This window comes from Microtus pennsylvanicus, chromosome X (genome assembly GCF_037038515.1).
Source record: "Microtus pennsylvanicus isolate mMicPen1 chromosome X, mMicPen1.hap1, whole genome shotgun sequence".
In the NCBI taxonomy this organism is placed as follows: Eukaryota; Metazoa; Chordata; class Mammalia; order Rodentia; family Cricetidae; genus Microtus; species Microtus pennsylvanicus.
The window spans coordinates 29,306,007-29,321,247 of NC_134601.1; the positions used below are offsets into that span (position 1 = coordinate 29,306,007).

At 43.4% G+C, this 15,241-nt stretch overlaps 1 long non-coding RNA gene and 1 other non-coding gene across 2 annotated transcripts; one reads left to right on the forward strand and one right to left on the reverse strand.

Annotated features, from left to right (window-relative positions):
- Nucleotides 1-388: 388 nt before the first annotated feature.
- Trnaa-cgc (transfer RNA alanine (anticodon CGC)) lies at nucleotides 389-460 on the reverse strand. The gene has a single exon. It is a non-coding gene; the product is annotated as a tRNA-Ala (tRNA).
- Nucleotides 461-1,238: 778 nt separating this feature from the next.
- LOC142840232 (uncharacterized) lies at nucleotides 1,239-2,000 on the forward strand. The gene is made up of 3 exons (XR_012908924.1): nucleotides 1,239-1,368; nucleotides 1,547-1,627; nucleotides 1,897-2,000. It is a non-coding gene; the product is annotated as an uncharacterized LOC142840232 (long non-coding RNA).
- The last annotated feature ends 13,241 nt before the right edge of the window (nucleotides 2,001-15,241 follow it).

Sequence of the window (15,241 nt, forward strand, 5' to 3'; positions counted from 1 at the left end):
CGGTTTCTATGACAACCACAATGCTGCCTCCCCCCATAGTAACCAGGAATGGCTCCGCCCAGCCCTCCCTTTCTTTTTCTCAGAGCAAGAACTCTTCACCCTTGTTTTCACCCAAGAAAGCATACCCATTATCTGAGAAACTGTCCCCCTACGAAAGCAGAGCTTTCCTTTTTTGTTCGATCTGTGAACAAAACATCCCTAGAAGCTTGCCCACGTTCTACTCACCAGACCATGGCGGTGTCTATGGAAATGTCGTCACGATGACAAATGAGCAATTTCATCCAATAATTAGCTATGCATATATGACTTCATCACGGGACTTTAAAGTCTGGGACACCTTGCACAGAAACACCCTGAAAAATAAAATCAAAGGCCAAATATAATGTTTCGGGGATGCCGGGACTCGAACCCGGGGCCTCATATATGCGAAACATGTGCTCTACCTCTGAGCTACATCCCCACACCTGCTAACAGCTTCATCAAAGCCCATGTGAATTCAGAGACACCGAGCCAACATTCAGAGTCTCTGCAAGTGTCTGCATCAGGTCCTTTGAGCATATTGGATTCCAGCTTGAGTTTACTGCTTTGATAGGATTCTTGGGACATTTCTTGCATGAGAAAAAAATCTATTTTCAACCAAAGGAAAAATAATAACAATAAAAATAATAACAACAACAATAATAACAACAAACCTTATGCTCTTTGAAGCAAGGTAAGCTAACAATGAATGATACTTTGAACTACTCAGTTCCATCAAGTTTACTTCAACTTTACTTTGCAGGTGGTTCAACATGCCAGTATCATGGGGAATTAATAATTATATGTTGCTGATATGCGGTCATATCTGAGAGTATGAGTCGCTTCCTGGAAACCCTCTCTAGCATACCTCCTTTCTCTTTTAAAACACGCCTTAGTTTCCGGGCTTGAAAGGCAGTTTTTATAATCTTGGTCAGGCTGGTCATTTTGTTTCTTAACGTTGCCAATACTGTCCATCACTCTATTTATGGCAATAACTAAATGTGCGGTGGCTACTGAAATATGTCCTCCTTTTCACACATCATCTAGTATATGTCTCAATATACAAAATCATTAAAGAAATACTGTATGTATGTTCAGATGAGTGAACTGTTGCCTGTTGCTGAGGTTGTTTTCAATTTCAGTGTCTTGTATATAAAGCTGTTGTGACTGAAATAAATAAGTCTTTAAAAGAAAATATGTCCTCTTTCTCCAGGTTATATATTTGGGTTGTGATGGCCAGATGACAATTAACATATGAAGAAACAGAAAATGATTTTTCCAAGTCTCTGTCCTGTTTTCCATGGCCACCAGCAGTGGGTATGGGAGAGTCATCCTCCACAAACTTGCCAGGTCTTCATATGACAAGTCTTTATTTCTTAGTATTTTATGGGGGTGTCGAGAGTCCCCTCAGAGTCACCTGTCTCTCTTCCCTAAGTGTTAAGGATGTTGATGCTGTATGTTTCTCTTAGTGGAGCATCTACTCATCCGTCTGGACAACTTTTATTTCCTGAATTGTCTATTTTCTTAGTGTCTCCTTTAGAAGCTTTCTGTATTCTGGATACAAGAAGACCGTCATCTGATATACAATTTCCCACATTCATTTTCCCAGGTAATAAAAATATGTTTCTATCATATATTTGGAAGAATAGACATTTTCTCACTTTATGGAATTCTTAACAATCCAGTTCTTCATTTAATGAAAGGGGGTTTGCTGTATTTAAGAAGTTTGTTTGTAATTCATGAACCTGAACTTTCAATTGTATTTTGCTACAAGATTCATGTTTAAGTTGTATTATGGATTTCTTTTAGGTTTATTTTCCCTATTTACTGAGGGTCTGCCTGTATGTCTGTGTGTGCTGTATGCACGTTTGAGTGCAGATGCCCACTGAGACCAGAAGAGTCTGTCAGTTCCCCTGGATCTGGAATTACAGGCATCTGTCACCCATCATATGGGTGCTGGAAACTGAAGTCAGGTCCTCCGCAATAGCAAAAGGCACTTCTGTGATATCTCTCTAGTCCTGCGTAGATCATTTGTTCATTCTTGATTGACTTTTGTATCCTGCGATGTACGTTTGTCTATATTTATATTTGTGCATGGGGAGGTCTGTTTGTCCCAAAATAAGACAGAAGGACAGGGCATTGAAGGGGATATGAGAGGGAATACACAGCCCCTCACCCTGTGATCATTTTTACATTTTTCTGACATTCAGGAAACCTCAACCCAACTGATAGAGCCAAAATTACCTGCAGATATGATGCAACTATTCCTAAAGACATCCCAAATAATGTTTAAAAATAACAACAAATAAGCCAGAGTCTAAAGATAGGGTTCATTCCTTAATATCACTGGATGTCTTCCAGAGGCTTCAGGGTTGATACCCAACACCTACCCGATGGTTCACAACTGTCTGTAACTCCAGTTCCGAGAGATCTCATAAAGTCTGGTGCCCTCTGTGGGCATTAGGTACTCATGTGGTGCACAGACTTCTCTGTGGAAAAGCATTCAAAAGCAGAAAATAAAAAACGTAATTATGTTTACTTAGGGGCAGAATACTTGTAGCCTTGAGATGAATGATGATAGCACTCTATTCTCTCACTTAAGTCACATAATCACCTTATAATTTAATTTACTGAAAGAAATTTTAAAAGGAATAAGCACAGTTAAAGGCATTGCTTTTTATTTTCATTTTTTACTTTTTAATAACCTATTGAATATTTTTTCATAATGGAAAAATAGAACCCATTTAAAGAGTAAATATGTTCTTATAGTTAATTTTAAAACCTGAATATAGGCTTTAATGTAATTTAATCTTGAAATTTTCTGAATTACATTCTTTCAGCATTTTAGAGCCATAAAAATCCTCCCATTCTCCCTCTCCCACTGTACCTCCCTCCCTGCCCTCCTCACACACACTTTGCAATGTCACCTAATCTCAAGTCTCTCTCTAGTCCACTCTCAGGCCGTCATGCAGGAGCCATCCTTATTCTGTGTGAGCTTCTGTCCACAGGATTAATAAGCTAACAACTTTGCTTCATCCTGGCTTTTCCTGAAATTCTTTACTGCATCCTAGATTCATCTTTACCAGGGTCAAGGTCATCAAAGGGACAGGGTAATCCTCAGGCTGCTGGTCACTGTGCTGAGCTGTACCTCCCTACCACTACAGGGAGTCCCAGAAAACCTCGGTGAAGAGCATATGCCTGCTTCACTGAAGTGTCTTTGTGTCTTTGCTAAAGGTGTCCCCTCACACGTGTGTGACTCTTCTGTCCCCTTCATATTCTTTTCTGTCTTATTGTCATTTCCAATCAGGCACGCTGTCTACATTTCTCTAGGTTTATAAGGAGTCTGGAAGTCAGGTGTTAATCCTCCAAGTTTGTTCCTTTTGAAGGTATTTTCAAGCTGGAGTTTTTCATATTCACTGTGAGTTTCAGAATAAGCCCATTAGTTTATGAAAAGTCTGTTAGAGTTCTGTTGGTATTGCACTGGATCTATAGGTCTGTTTGAGGAGAATAGACACCTGTATCTTCCATTGCATGAAGATGATTATAGCGTGAGTTCTAATTGGTCTTAATAATAAAATCTGGAGTCAGATATTAAGTGGTTGGAGCTATAAGATCAGAACAGCAGAGCAGCCAGCTACTAGTTCTTTCCTCCAAAAAATCCTCAGACCAAATGGAGAATCCTGTCTCTACAAGACCTCAGACTGAATGCCTGGATCTCCTATATCTTCCCACCTTATATTCCTCTCTTTTCCCAGCCACTTTCCTTTTCATTCTCCATCTCCCTAGTGCTGGGATTAAAGGTGTGTGACACCAAAGCACTGATGAAAGATGTGAGTCTCCACTGCCTGACTCTGTTTCTTTTTTAGACTGGATCAATGTAATGTAGCCCAGCATGGCCTTGAACTCAGAGTTCTGTTTCTTAAGTGTTGGGAAAGGTGAGTGCCAACACTGCCTATACTCTATGGCTAACCAGTGACTATCTGCACACACTGATCCTCAGGCAAGCTTTATTGTCAGGGAAGAAACAAAATATCACCACAGTCGATGAATCTATACATCTTTACTCTCAGCAATGAGTTGTCCCATTCAGTGTCTAGGCACTACAGAGAAGCGGGCAAAGTTTTCCTAATTATTTCATATTTCCTGATGCTATCTCCAGTGACAGGGATTTTAAATTACAGCTTCCACACATTTATTTCACTGTGGTCAGCTGTCTGTGTTAAATTTAGACAGAATTATTGATGAATCTTTTAGGTTAAAATAATTACATTCTCTTTGATTAAAGTGTCTTTGATGCTAACATATATTTGCTGTGTTTAAAATTCAGTACTTTGAAGTTGCAAGTGAATTAGAAAAGAAACAAATGTCCAACACCCAGTTTGGGGGAAAATTTCTAAGGCAGCCACAGGTCAAATGTTTGCCCAAATGGAATCTTTGGAATCATAGATTTAGTCCTTCACCTCCCAGCCAGCTCCATCAGGGAGGTGTTGAGATCATGGGTGTAGAGAAAGAAGAGGTACATGTGAAGAATTAGTTATGTATGTGTAACTCCAGAAAGGTTTGTATTATGAAGAATACTTAGGTAATTATTTTTAAAATATCTAACGTTATTTTTCCCAACACAAAAAGGACAAGGTTAGTACTCGTGTGTTTCACCTCTTGTTTTCCCATCAGAAATGCAGATTTTAGCAGTGTTGCTGTGGACTGTGTACAGAGGGGGTGTTTTATGGATGGTTCTTGCCATATGGATTATTACCATGACACCTGCTAAGGGTTGCTCTGATACCTACTTCCCTGTGCAGTTACTAGTGTACAAGCATTGCTTGTCTTTGAGTAAAGTTCACTTTTTTCTTTTGATTATTAATGTATTTACTCATGTGTTTGTGTCTACTCAGAAACACCCATTTTTTAAAGGAGTACTCCTTTGTCATCATTATATATTTTGATGGTTAAATTATCCCATAACATGCCCGTGGGAGGACACACACACATTCAAGTGGACCTGCTCTTCATGTGTTATCTGCTTAGAATTCCGGATAATCTGACCACCCCCAGAAGACAGTAATCACCAAATGCTAGTTGTCAGTGACACTTTGTATCATCTTTCTGTCAATGTCAGGTCTCTTCTACGATAAGAACAACAGGAAGGCAGAGAGAACATGCAGAATGTTGAAAAGAAGCTGACATGAGCCCTTGTTTTCAGTATGTGAGAGTCATAAGTGCCACTGATGTGTGTGTGTGTGTGTGTGTGTGTGTGTGATGTATACATGGGTGTGTATAGGAAGGATCTGTGAGATGAACAAACAAGAGGAAGATGTCACTGCACATCTTCGACTTGACTAGATACAGACAGGCTACTCCATCCCTATATTCAGTACAGTAGAGTGCATGAGCGTTCTCATCTGCCGTCCTCCCCTCTCCATGAGATTTTTACCCTTACTCTGCCTTCTAGTAGAACAGGGGAGAAAACTGTGAACTCTCCATGCAGAATCAGCTCCTGGAGAAGAACCAAGTGTGGTGTTGTCTTGCCAGCCTGTTACCTAGCAAGAGTGACAAGATCCTGTGGGACTCACCAGGTGAGTCATTTCCTTTTCTCTTCCCATCCGTGTGACCTGCAGCGGATCTGTGATGCCTGGTAGGAACACATCCTGTTGAGCAGGTAGCAGCAAAGAGCAGCACACTGTGGAACAATGGCATTCATAGACTCCCCAGATGACTGAACCCTGCATGGGTCCCTTTAAATAACCAGAACTGAAATGGAAGCCATCCCCATCAGACCCTTTCCCGAATGGGCCATGCATTACTGCATCACAAATGCAGGGACTGCTTATTAAAATGGTAGATATCTGGGTCCAAAACAGACACTGATTCCAACCCTAGGAAGTGCGTGTGGCATAGCCACTTCTTTCTGATGGCTGTCCATGTTAAAACGTGTTGCTAGTGGGTTTGATATTCTGTCTTCCAGGATATGGAGTCACAGACTGCTTAAGTCCATACCATGTTCTCTTGTTACTGCCTTAAATACCAGTCTGTTACATGGCATATCAAGTAGACAAATCAATTCCTTCAGATATGTAATGTTTATCCAGGTATTCACATACTGGCCTCTTTTGTGAGCACCTTGTTCCTGCACTGTGAAGACTAGCACGGGTCCTTGTATATCGTGTTAGAAGGTAAACTGTCAGTAAGCAGAAGAAATCAGTAATCAGAGCAATTCAATGTATTATTGGCGCTTTAAAGATCATAAAGGGGACAGGAAATAGTTGTGATGGGGATTGTCGTATGTGATGTTACCCCTAAAGGTTTCAGAAGTTAGCATGTGATCTGAGTCCTGAATGACAAAAAGAAGAAAATCCATGCACAAACCAAGTTGTGGGCGTGCTTGCTTCCATGGAGAACAGTGGATCTAAGAACAGAGAACAAGGCCAGTGGCCAGAGCCTTGAAGACAGAGTGGACACTGATTGGGGATAGGACAGAAAGGAAAATGTTTGTCATTCTCAGCTCTGTATGACATTTGGATTATATGATCAGTGTGGAAGGTGAGTTATGGAATTGTCATGATTTAATTCCTTTTGGTAGAAGGTGACTTGGCACTGCACAGAGAAAGGCCTGGGGAGGGCGAGATGAAGGAGTGTGTGGAGACAGTGGAGATGTTTCAGAAGACAGGGGAGAGATGGAAGTGGATTGAAAGAGGGATGAAGCTATGCTGCAGTGATCAGCAGGAGAGCTGCCCTGTGCAGCCTTGTCTGGGAGAGGGCAGATAGCACCTGTATGCGCTGTGCATTTTCCTTGTGGAGACGTTGCTCTAACATCTCTGACCACATGGAGACACAGTGCTTCCATTTACTGACATCAGTTATTCCATATGTATTGACACAGGGTAGTTTGAATACCCAAACTATTTATTGTAAAACTTATCAATTTGATAACGTGTCAGCTGATGAATAATTTTCAGATGTAAACTTTTCTAAGTACAACTAACTGTAGCATAATTTCCAAAAGAATAAGAATCTAACATTTGTCTCATAAAAAGTGAACCCAAAATTCACTGTAGTTTTGAAAATGGCTGTTCTACAGCATGCACTGCTCTTGGCAGATTTACAGATGAAGGAAGTGAGTAGGTTTTAGGCAGAGTCGAAGTGAAATCAGTCTCTAAATTCTGCAGCAACTGCTTGTCCCTATTTCTCCAGAAGAAGACTGCCTTTAGAAATGCGTATTTTTGACAGATGGGCATGGAGCAAACATTCACAAGACAGAGGCAGTTGGATGTCTGAGTTCAAGGCCAGCCTGTAATTCCAATCGCATATATCAACATTAGTCTGTCACATATGCAGGAACTTGTGACTGGTATTTAAAGCAGATATTATAACTAAAGACCCCCAAATTAGCACAGAGCAGTGTGATGCTCTCAATTCACAGAGTGGGAAGCACAGCTCAGAGTATAGGGTCTCACTCTGTTTTCTCCTCACAGAAATTCCCAGTCTGTGTTTGTAAAATGGGTCCAGGACATCCTGTCTCAGGGAACCAAAGTTGCTGGGGCTAGGAAGGTCCCACATCTCTCTGACCCTAGAAAAGTGGTTCTCAACCTGTGCCTTGACCCCTTCAGCAAACGTCTATCCCCCAAACTATTTCCATTGTGATTCTTACCTGTAAGAACTTTACAGCGATGATGAAGCAACAGAGATAATTTTCTGGTTGGGATCACCACACATGAGGGACTGTATTAAGAGTCACGTTACAGCATTAGGAAGGCTGAGAACCACTGCTGGACAGACATCCAAACACAGAATCCGAGTTCTCAGATATGTCTGGGATCCCTTCATCATTGTCCCCATACTCCTAGGGAGGCAAAGCCCCACATCAGGACACACACACTCACATCTCTGTGCAAGGGGAACCCTGTTCTTCTTTCCCTGTCATTTCTATTTCCACACACTATGCTATGTTTCCAAATTAGTTTTTTTTATATCTTTATCACTCATCTTAAGGATGTGTCTGATCCGCTGACCAACCTTTTTCCTGTTTTGTGATTCTTCTGCAGGGTCTGGGTCATTGTTCTGCACACACAACCACAGACAGTACAACAGCAGCCTCCAGTCCCTTGTTGCTGGGCATCTAAGGTAGGTTTGCTGGCAGGAGACCTGCTCTCAGGAACATGATGTCCTTGCCAGAGGCTGGACTCGAGGATGCTCCAGCAGTTAGATCTGCCCAGTATCTGACGGCCCTGTTCGAAGCTCTTCACAAATGTGGTGGGAGCACATTTGGGGATTTTTACAAGTGGTCCCTAGACACTGCTATGGCTCCCCTGGCTGTGCAGGACATTCCCGGCTATATTCTTGATTTCTCTGGTAGCTCTTCAATGAGAATGCTATACCATGAAAAGAAGCCATTGGTGAATTTAAAATGCCACAGTATGGGGACTAGCGACATAGCTCTCGTGGCAGAATGATTGTCCAGAATGTAAATTGCTTTGTGTTCTTTGACTCTCTGGTCATGTTCACCCTCATCTGTAATACCAGTACTCAAGGCGTAGAGGGAGGAGGAAAGAGACGTGAGAGTCATTACTGTTTATGAGAGTATGGCTCCCAGCCCCCATGGCAGATAGCTCACAACTGCCTTTAACTCCAGCCCCATCAGGAGTCAATGGCTCTGCCAATCATGTGCATACCACAGACAGACAGACAGACATAATTAAAAGTATAACTAAAATCTAAACAAGAAAAAAAAGAAGCATCAGCTCCAGGACATTGACCAAGGGGAAAACACAGTGGAATTTAAAATATGAACATTACAATGGCTAACGGACTCTAAAAGTCTACAGTCTGGCAGGGGAGATGGCTCAGTGGTTCAGAGTGCATTCTATTCTGGCTGAGGATTAAAGGTAGTTTCCAGCATCCATTTCCAACATCCTTGAAGGACCATACCTCAGCTCCAGGAAGGTATGACCACTCCTGACCTTTGTAGGCACAGGAATTCATGTGTACATACACATAGGAATATACAAAACGTAATTATTATTAAGTTATGTACATTTTAAAATTATGTACAAATTAAAATAATTGTTGTGAAACATTGAAGAAAAATGATCAAATGCCAGGCAGTAAATGAGAACAGCTTTCATCAGCGTTAGGTGGCAAATGCGTGCACTTCCAGCTATTTGAACACTGGGGTTACACAATCATTAGTGCTAAAAAGTTTCAGAACAGCCTGAATAGCATAGAGAGGCCCTAACTAAAAATGAAAACCAAACAAAAACCCGAAATATCTCGGAAATGCTAAATTTCTTAAAATAGCAATCTTAGAGTCCATGGTTTTTCAAGAGATGTAGATTTTTATAAAATAATTTTTTGCAAGGAATTCAATGATAAAATTATTTATTTCTTGGGAATGCAACAATATACATGTAGAAATGGAATGAAAATGTTACTGGGCCGAGAAGAAAACAGTAGCATTAAGAATGTGTTTACATTAAAATGAATACTTGAGCTGGGGCAGTGTGCTAAGCTTGGAAGACCAGCAGGAGTTAAACTACAGCAGGAAAAGTAACAGGTGTGTCGGGCGATGCTTGTGTGTGAAGGTCGAGGCAAACCCATCCCTGCAGTGTGATGACCAGCCAACCCAGCCTGCCTTGCTTGTTCCAGGCCAGTGAGAAACCTTGTCTAAGAAAAACTTCAGGGGGATGACACCTGAGGTACAACACCGGAGGCTGCCTTCTGTCCCCTGACCACATGCATGTATGCATACAATTACAGAGACACACACAGACACACACATATGCACACGGGCACACAACCACACACTGGATAAAGGATGTTTATACCTTCTGTACTTTAGAAGTAGTCATTGTGTTCCGTTTCTAGGCAATGAAGTAGAAGGATAAATGGAATCTACTCTCATGCTCTGTGCATGCCTGTGTGCGTGTGTGTGTGTGTGTTTGTGTGTGTGTGTGTGCATGTGTGTGTATTTGCACACAGAGCTCCACCATCTCTATCTAATGAGGCTGCTTTGTGTTAGCCTTAGACTGGGATTGGTCTCCAATCTCAGGTTTACATTTGATATACCTAAGATGTCAAGTTTTATGTGCCAGGAAATTATACTGAAGTGAAAAAACACTGCTTTATCTCCAGAGGTAAGGTTTTTTCAAGTCCAGGTCATACCCAATGTTCACTCCCACCCAAACAGACTCCACTGGGCCCAAGACTCTCACTGATGTAGTTCCCACTATGGCCAGGAGGTGGCATTCAAACTACATGCCTACTTTTATTTTCTTTAAAGGGCTGATGTTTTATGGAATAGCAATGCGTTTTCAGTGTGTTTGGAAAGCTGGCACACATATAGAGCAGTTCCATTTATGGACTGCAGCAACTGTAGTGCTCCAGAACTCACTTCATCCGCCCTGAGTGTAAAGTGGGCAGTGCACACGGGATACAGACTGGTGCTCTCTAGAGAATATGAATGTGGTGGTCACCTTGAATCCCCTGACACTGGGATGGATGGATTTCCTAGACTTTCCCTCCCCTCTCCAGGAGGCTGTGGTACAGCCCCCAGATCGCTCCCTGCCAGGCAAGTTGTATCCTGGTCAGTCACTGCCATTGTGTTGTACCATGCCTGCTGGGGACGTCCAAGAGCAACCTGGTGTTTGTGGTGTGGTTGCCAAGTACGCTTCCATGGAGTTTGTGGTGTGGTTGCAAAGTACGCTTCCATGGAGTTTGTGGTGTGGTTGCGATGTACTTTTCTATGAATATGCTCTGCATTTGGTTTAGATGTAATATGTATTCACCCTTACGATTTAGACCAAGCTTGGGGTCCCTTCTCTGTTGCAGGAAGATCTCCAAAGTATTTCCTTTACCTCACACTCATTTTGGAGCCACTAACTTGATACTGAAAGAGAAATTATTCCCTGAGCCCTACAAGAAGAGATAACACAGAAGAAAAGAGGCAGGAACCTCAAGTCCCTTGACAGCCACAGGACATTGTCTTAGCTACTGTTCTATTGCTGAGAAAAGGCTCTGTGCTGAGGGTATGTACAGAACAAAGCATTAAATGGGGAGCTTGCTTTCAGTGTCAGAGGGTTAGTCCAGTACCATCACTGTGGGCAGCATGGCAGCAGGCAGCCTGGCAAGGCACTGAAGCAGAAACTGAGAGTTTACATCCTGATCACAGGAAAGAGGCAGAGGGCTTTGAGACATCAGAACTCACACCCAGTGACACACCTCGTCCAATAGGGCCACACATCCTAATCTTCCCTAAACCATCCACCATTGGGATTGAAACATTAACCATAGGAGCTTATGGGGACCATCCTCATTCAAACTACCACCGTCCTATAAGCGATTTCCTCTGCCCCATCAAGCTGCAGAGGGAGAATTATGGGTGGCTGAATACTCATAAGTGCATAGACTAGAATCTGTTCTGTGATGTCAGTCATTAATACAAGAGACTACTGTGTGACATTTGGGGAGAGCAGGAGGCCATTCAAGTTACTTGTCTGAAATAATGTGCTCTTCAGAAGACAGTAGTCCCCTTTTGGCCCTCTTCATGGATACTGAAACTGTATACTGAAACTGTAAAGGCCTTGAGCACACGGAAATTATACAAGATTGAGTGAATGTGCACACACATTCAAGCACAAACACACACACACACACACTTCCTTCAGCCACGTCATCAATTTATTTCTGTGAATTAGTAGTTTATTGTGTGCCAGGCATTATCAATCTAACCCCACATCTACATGTCTCACACAATTCCTTTTTCCCTCTTTTGATCTGCTCAAGTGGATTACCGTGGAAACAATACAAAGAGACTGCCTTAAACTGTCTGGTCCACAAAGAAAAACAAATGCTGCCTGGGAAACCAAGGAAAATTTGGCCCATTCTTCCTATAGTGCTCGCTATCAGGCCCCACCCTGTTCCTGGCTATATCTCCCTTACAGAGGGGAGGGAGGATAAACCTCGTGTGGTGCCTGTCTTGGAAGTTATCCTGGGTGAGGAGTAGATTTTTTTCTGATTCTGCTTTCCATGTGATAGTGCAGTTAACATGTCTCCATACTTAACCAAGTATGGATAATCTATAAGAAAGCAGTTTGTTTAAGGGGGACATTGAGGTGACACCAAACACGTGACTTCCCCTTCCCACACTGTGGGACTACAGTCAGAGCCACAGGACACAGAGAGGAAGAGGAACCACGTCTTCAAAGACAAAGACAGGCAGAGGGTCCAGTCTGAGCATGTAACTCTCCTGATTTCAGGAAATGCTCACCACAGGTTTCTCACATAGCAGTCACCTCCTCTCAGCTCTCCCCGTGGGTAGTCTGAGAGCAAAGAGACACTCTTCTCCATTGCTGGAGAGAATGCAACTGTTCTCCAAGTCTATGGAGGGATCTGATGCTAGTGCAAACCACAAGCGTGCATTCTGGGGACCAGGGATCTTTCTTCTAAGGATCCATCCCAAAGAACACAGAAGGGGACACAAAGACTCAGAGCAACAATGTAGAACTCCAAGAGCAGAACTATGAAAATCATCTGTGGGAAGGAGAGAGTGACGGCATGATCTCAGGTGTATCTACCACTGCTTTCCTCTGCTTCCTGACAGGTTACCCATATAACACGATACTCCAGGACCCCTGGTTATCTTCTCAGTACAAACATGGTGCCCACAAAAGAGGCCAGTATGTGAATACCTGGATAAACATTACATATCTGAAGGAATTGATTTGCCTATTTAATATGCCGTATAAGACACTGACATTTAAGGCAGTAACAAGAGGACATGGTATGGAATTAAACAGTCTGTGACTCCATATCCTGGAAGACAGAATATCAAACCCACTAGCAATATATTTTAACATGGACAGCCATCAGAAAGAAGTGGCTATGCCACACCCCACTTCCCAGCATTTTATTCAGTGTCTGTTGTGGACCCAGATATCGACCATTTTAATAAGCACTCCCTGCAAATGTGATGCAGTAAAGCATGGCCCATTCAGGAAAGGGTCTGATGGGGATGGCTTCCATTTCAGGTCTGGTTATTTAGAGGGACCCATGCAGGGTTCAGTCATCTGGGGAGTCTATGAATGCCATTGTTCCACAGTGTGCTGCTCTTTGCTGCTACCTGCTCAACAGGATGTGTTCCTACCAGGCATCACAGATCCGCTGCAGGTAACAAAGATGGGAAGAGAAAAGGAAATGACTCACCTGGTGAGTCCCACAGGATCTTGTCACTCTTGCTAGGTAACAGGCTGACAAGACCACACCACACTTGCTTCTTCTCCAGGAGCTGATTCTGCATGGAGAGTTCACAGTTTTCTCCCCTGTTCTACTAGAAGGCAGAGTAAGGGTAAAAATCTCATGGAGAGGGGAGGTAGGCAGATGAGAACGCTCATGCACTCTACTGTACTGAATATAGGTATGGAGTAGCCTGTCTGCATCCAGTCAACTCAAAGATGTGCAGTGACATCTTCCTCTTGTTTGTTCATCTCACAGACCCTTCCTATAAACACCCATGTACACATCACACACACACACACACACACACACATACCATTGGCTCTTACGACTCTCACATACTGAAAACAAGGGCTCATGTCAGCTTCTGGTCAACGTTCTGCGTGTTCTCTCTGCAGTCCTGCTGTTCTTCTCATAGAAGAAACCGGATATTGATAGACAGAGGACACAAAGTGTCACTGACAACTAGCATTTGCTGGTGACTTCCTTCCCAGGGGTGGTCAGATAATCCAGAATTCTAGGCAGATAACACATGAAGAGCAGGTCCACCTGAATGTGTGTCCTCGCACGGACACGTTATGGGATAATTTAAGCATCACAATATATAATGATCACAAAGGAGTACTCCTTCAAAAATGGGTGTTTCTGAGTAGACACAAATGCACGAGTATGTACATTAATAAGCAAAACAGAAAAAAGTGAAACTTTACTCAAAGACAAGCAATGCTTTTAGACTAGTAACTGCACAGGGACATAGGTATCAGAGCAACCCTTAGCAGGTGTCATGGTAATAATCCATATGGCATGAACCATTCATAAAACACCCCCTCTGTACACAGTCCATAGCAGACACTGCTAAAATCTGCATGACTCATGGAAAAACACATGAGTACTAACCTGTGGACTGTGGTGATATTGTCCCATGACAATAAAGCTTGCCTGTGGATGAGTGTGTGCACATAGCCACTATTAGCCAGAGAGGCCAGGCAGTGGTGGCACTCACCTTTCCCAACAATCAAGAAACAGAACTCTGTTCCATTACTCAATTCCATTGATCGTAAAATGAGGGCGGGGGAGAATAGTCTGAATTGCATATGAGGCACTTGCCTCACCTTAGCCATTGAACTCCTGCTGCTGGCCGTGAGTCTGTTCCGAAATCCAGCGAGGGGGGCATCTACCGGCCATGAGGGTGCTGGCCTATCCTGCCCAGTCTGCGCGCAAGGAGCCCTGCTCTCTGGGAACTCACCTCCCCTCTAGGGGAGAGCCGCCCCCCCGTTGGAGCTGCGGGGAGCCCCAGTCTCAGACCTTCCCAGGGGCCAGGGAGTGATGAGCACTCAGCACGTGGCCCAGCCAATGAGCTTCCTCCACCATTCATGGTCATGGTATCATCAGGACCGAGGTTGCTATCATAGATCATTTCTGGGTCTTTGGTCTTATTGCAGCTTGGGTCTATGTTAACATCCATGGTCCATGCTGCCACAGGAGCCTGGAGTCTGGGCTGTGTCCTCTGGCCATGTTGGGATCTGAGCGCTATGTTGCCATTGGAGTGACACTGATCTGAGAGACCCGAGCTGCCAACCGGTGCCATGATGTTGTCCATGCCTGAGCTGCTGACAATGGCCATATCTGTGACCCAGCAATAGCCAGGGTCTTTGTCTTCCTGACTCCTGTTACCACTGAAGGCCATGCAAATGCCTGAGGTGTGGGCCACCACCTGAGGCCACATTGGTGTCCAAGGGCTTTGCTGCAGCTGGTGCCATCCTGATCTGTGTGGTCTGTGAAACCACCTGGGAAATGGTGACATCAAGGACAAGTTGCTGCCAGAATCATGTTGGGTCCATGGTCCTACCAGAACTAGGGTATGTGCTGATGTTTGTGGCCCATGTTACTACAGGGGGCCTTAAGAACCATGAATGATGATATCCAAGGGCCAGGCTGAGCTGGTTCTGCCCTTTGGTGGACATTGTGTCAAGAGCTGGCCCTGACCTTCACAGGA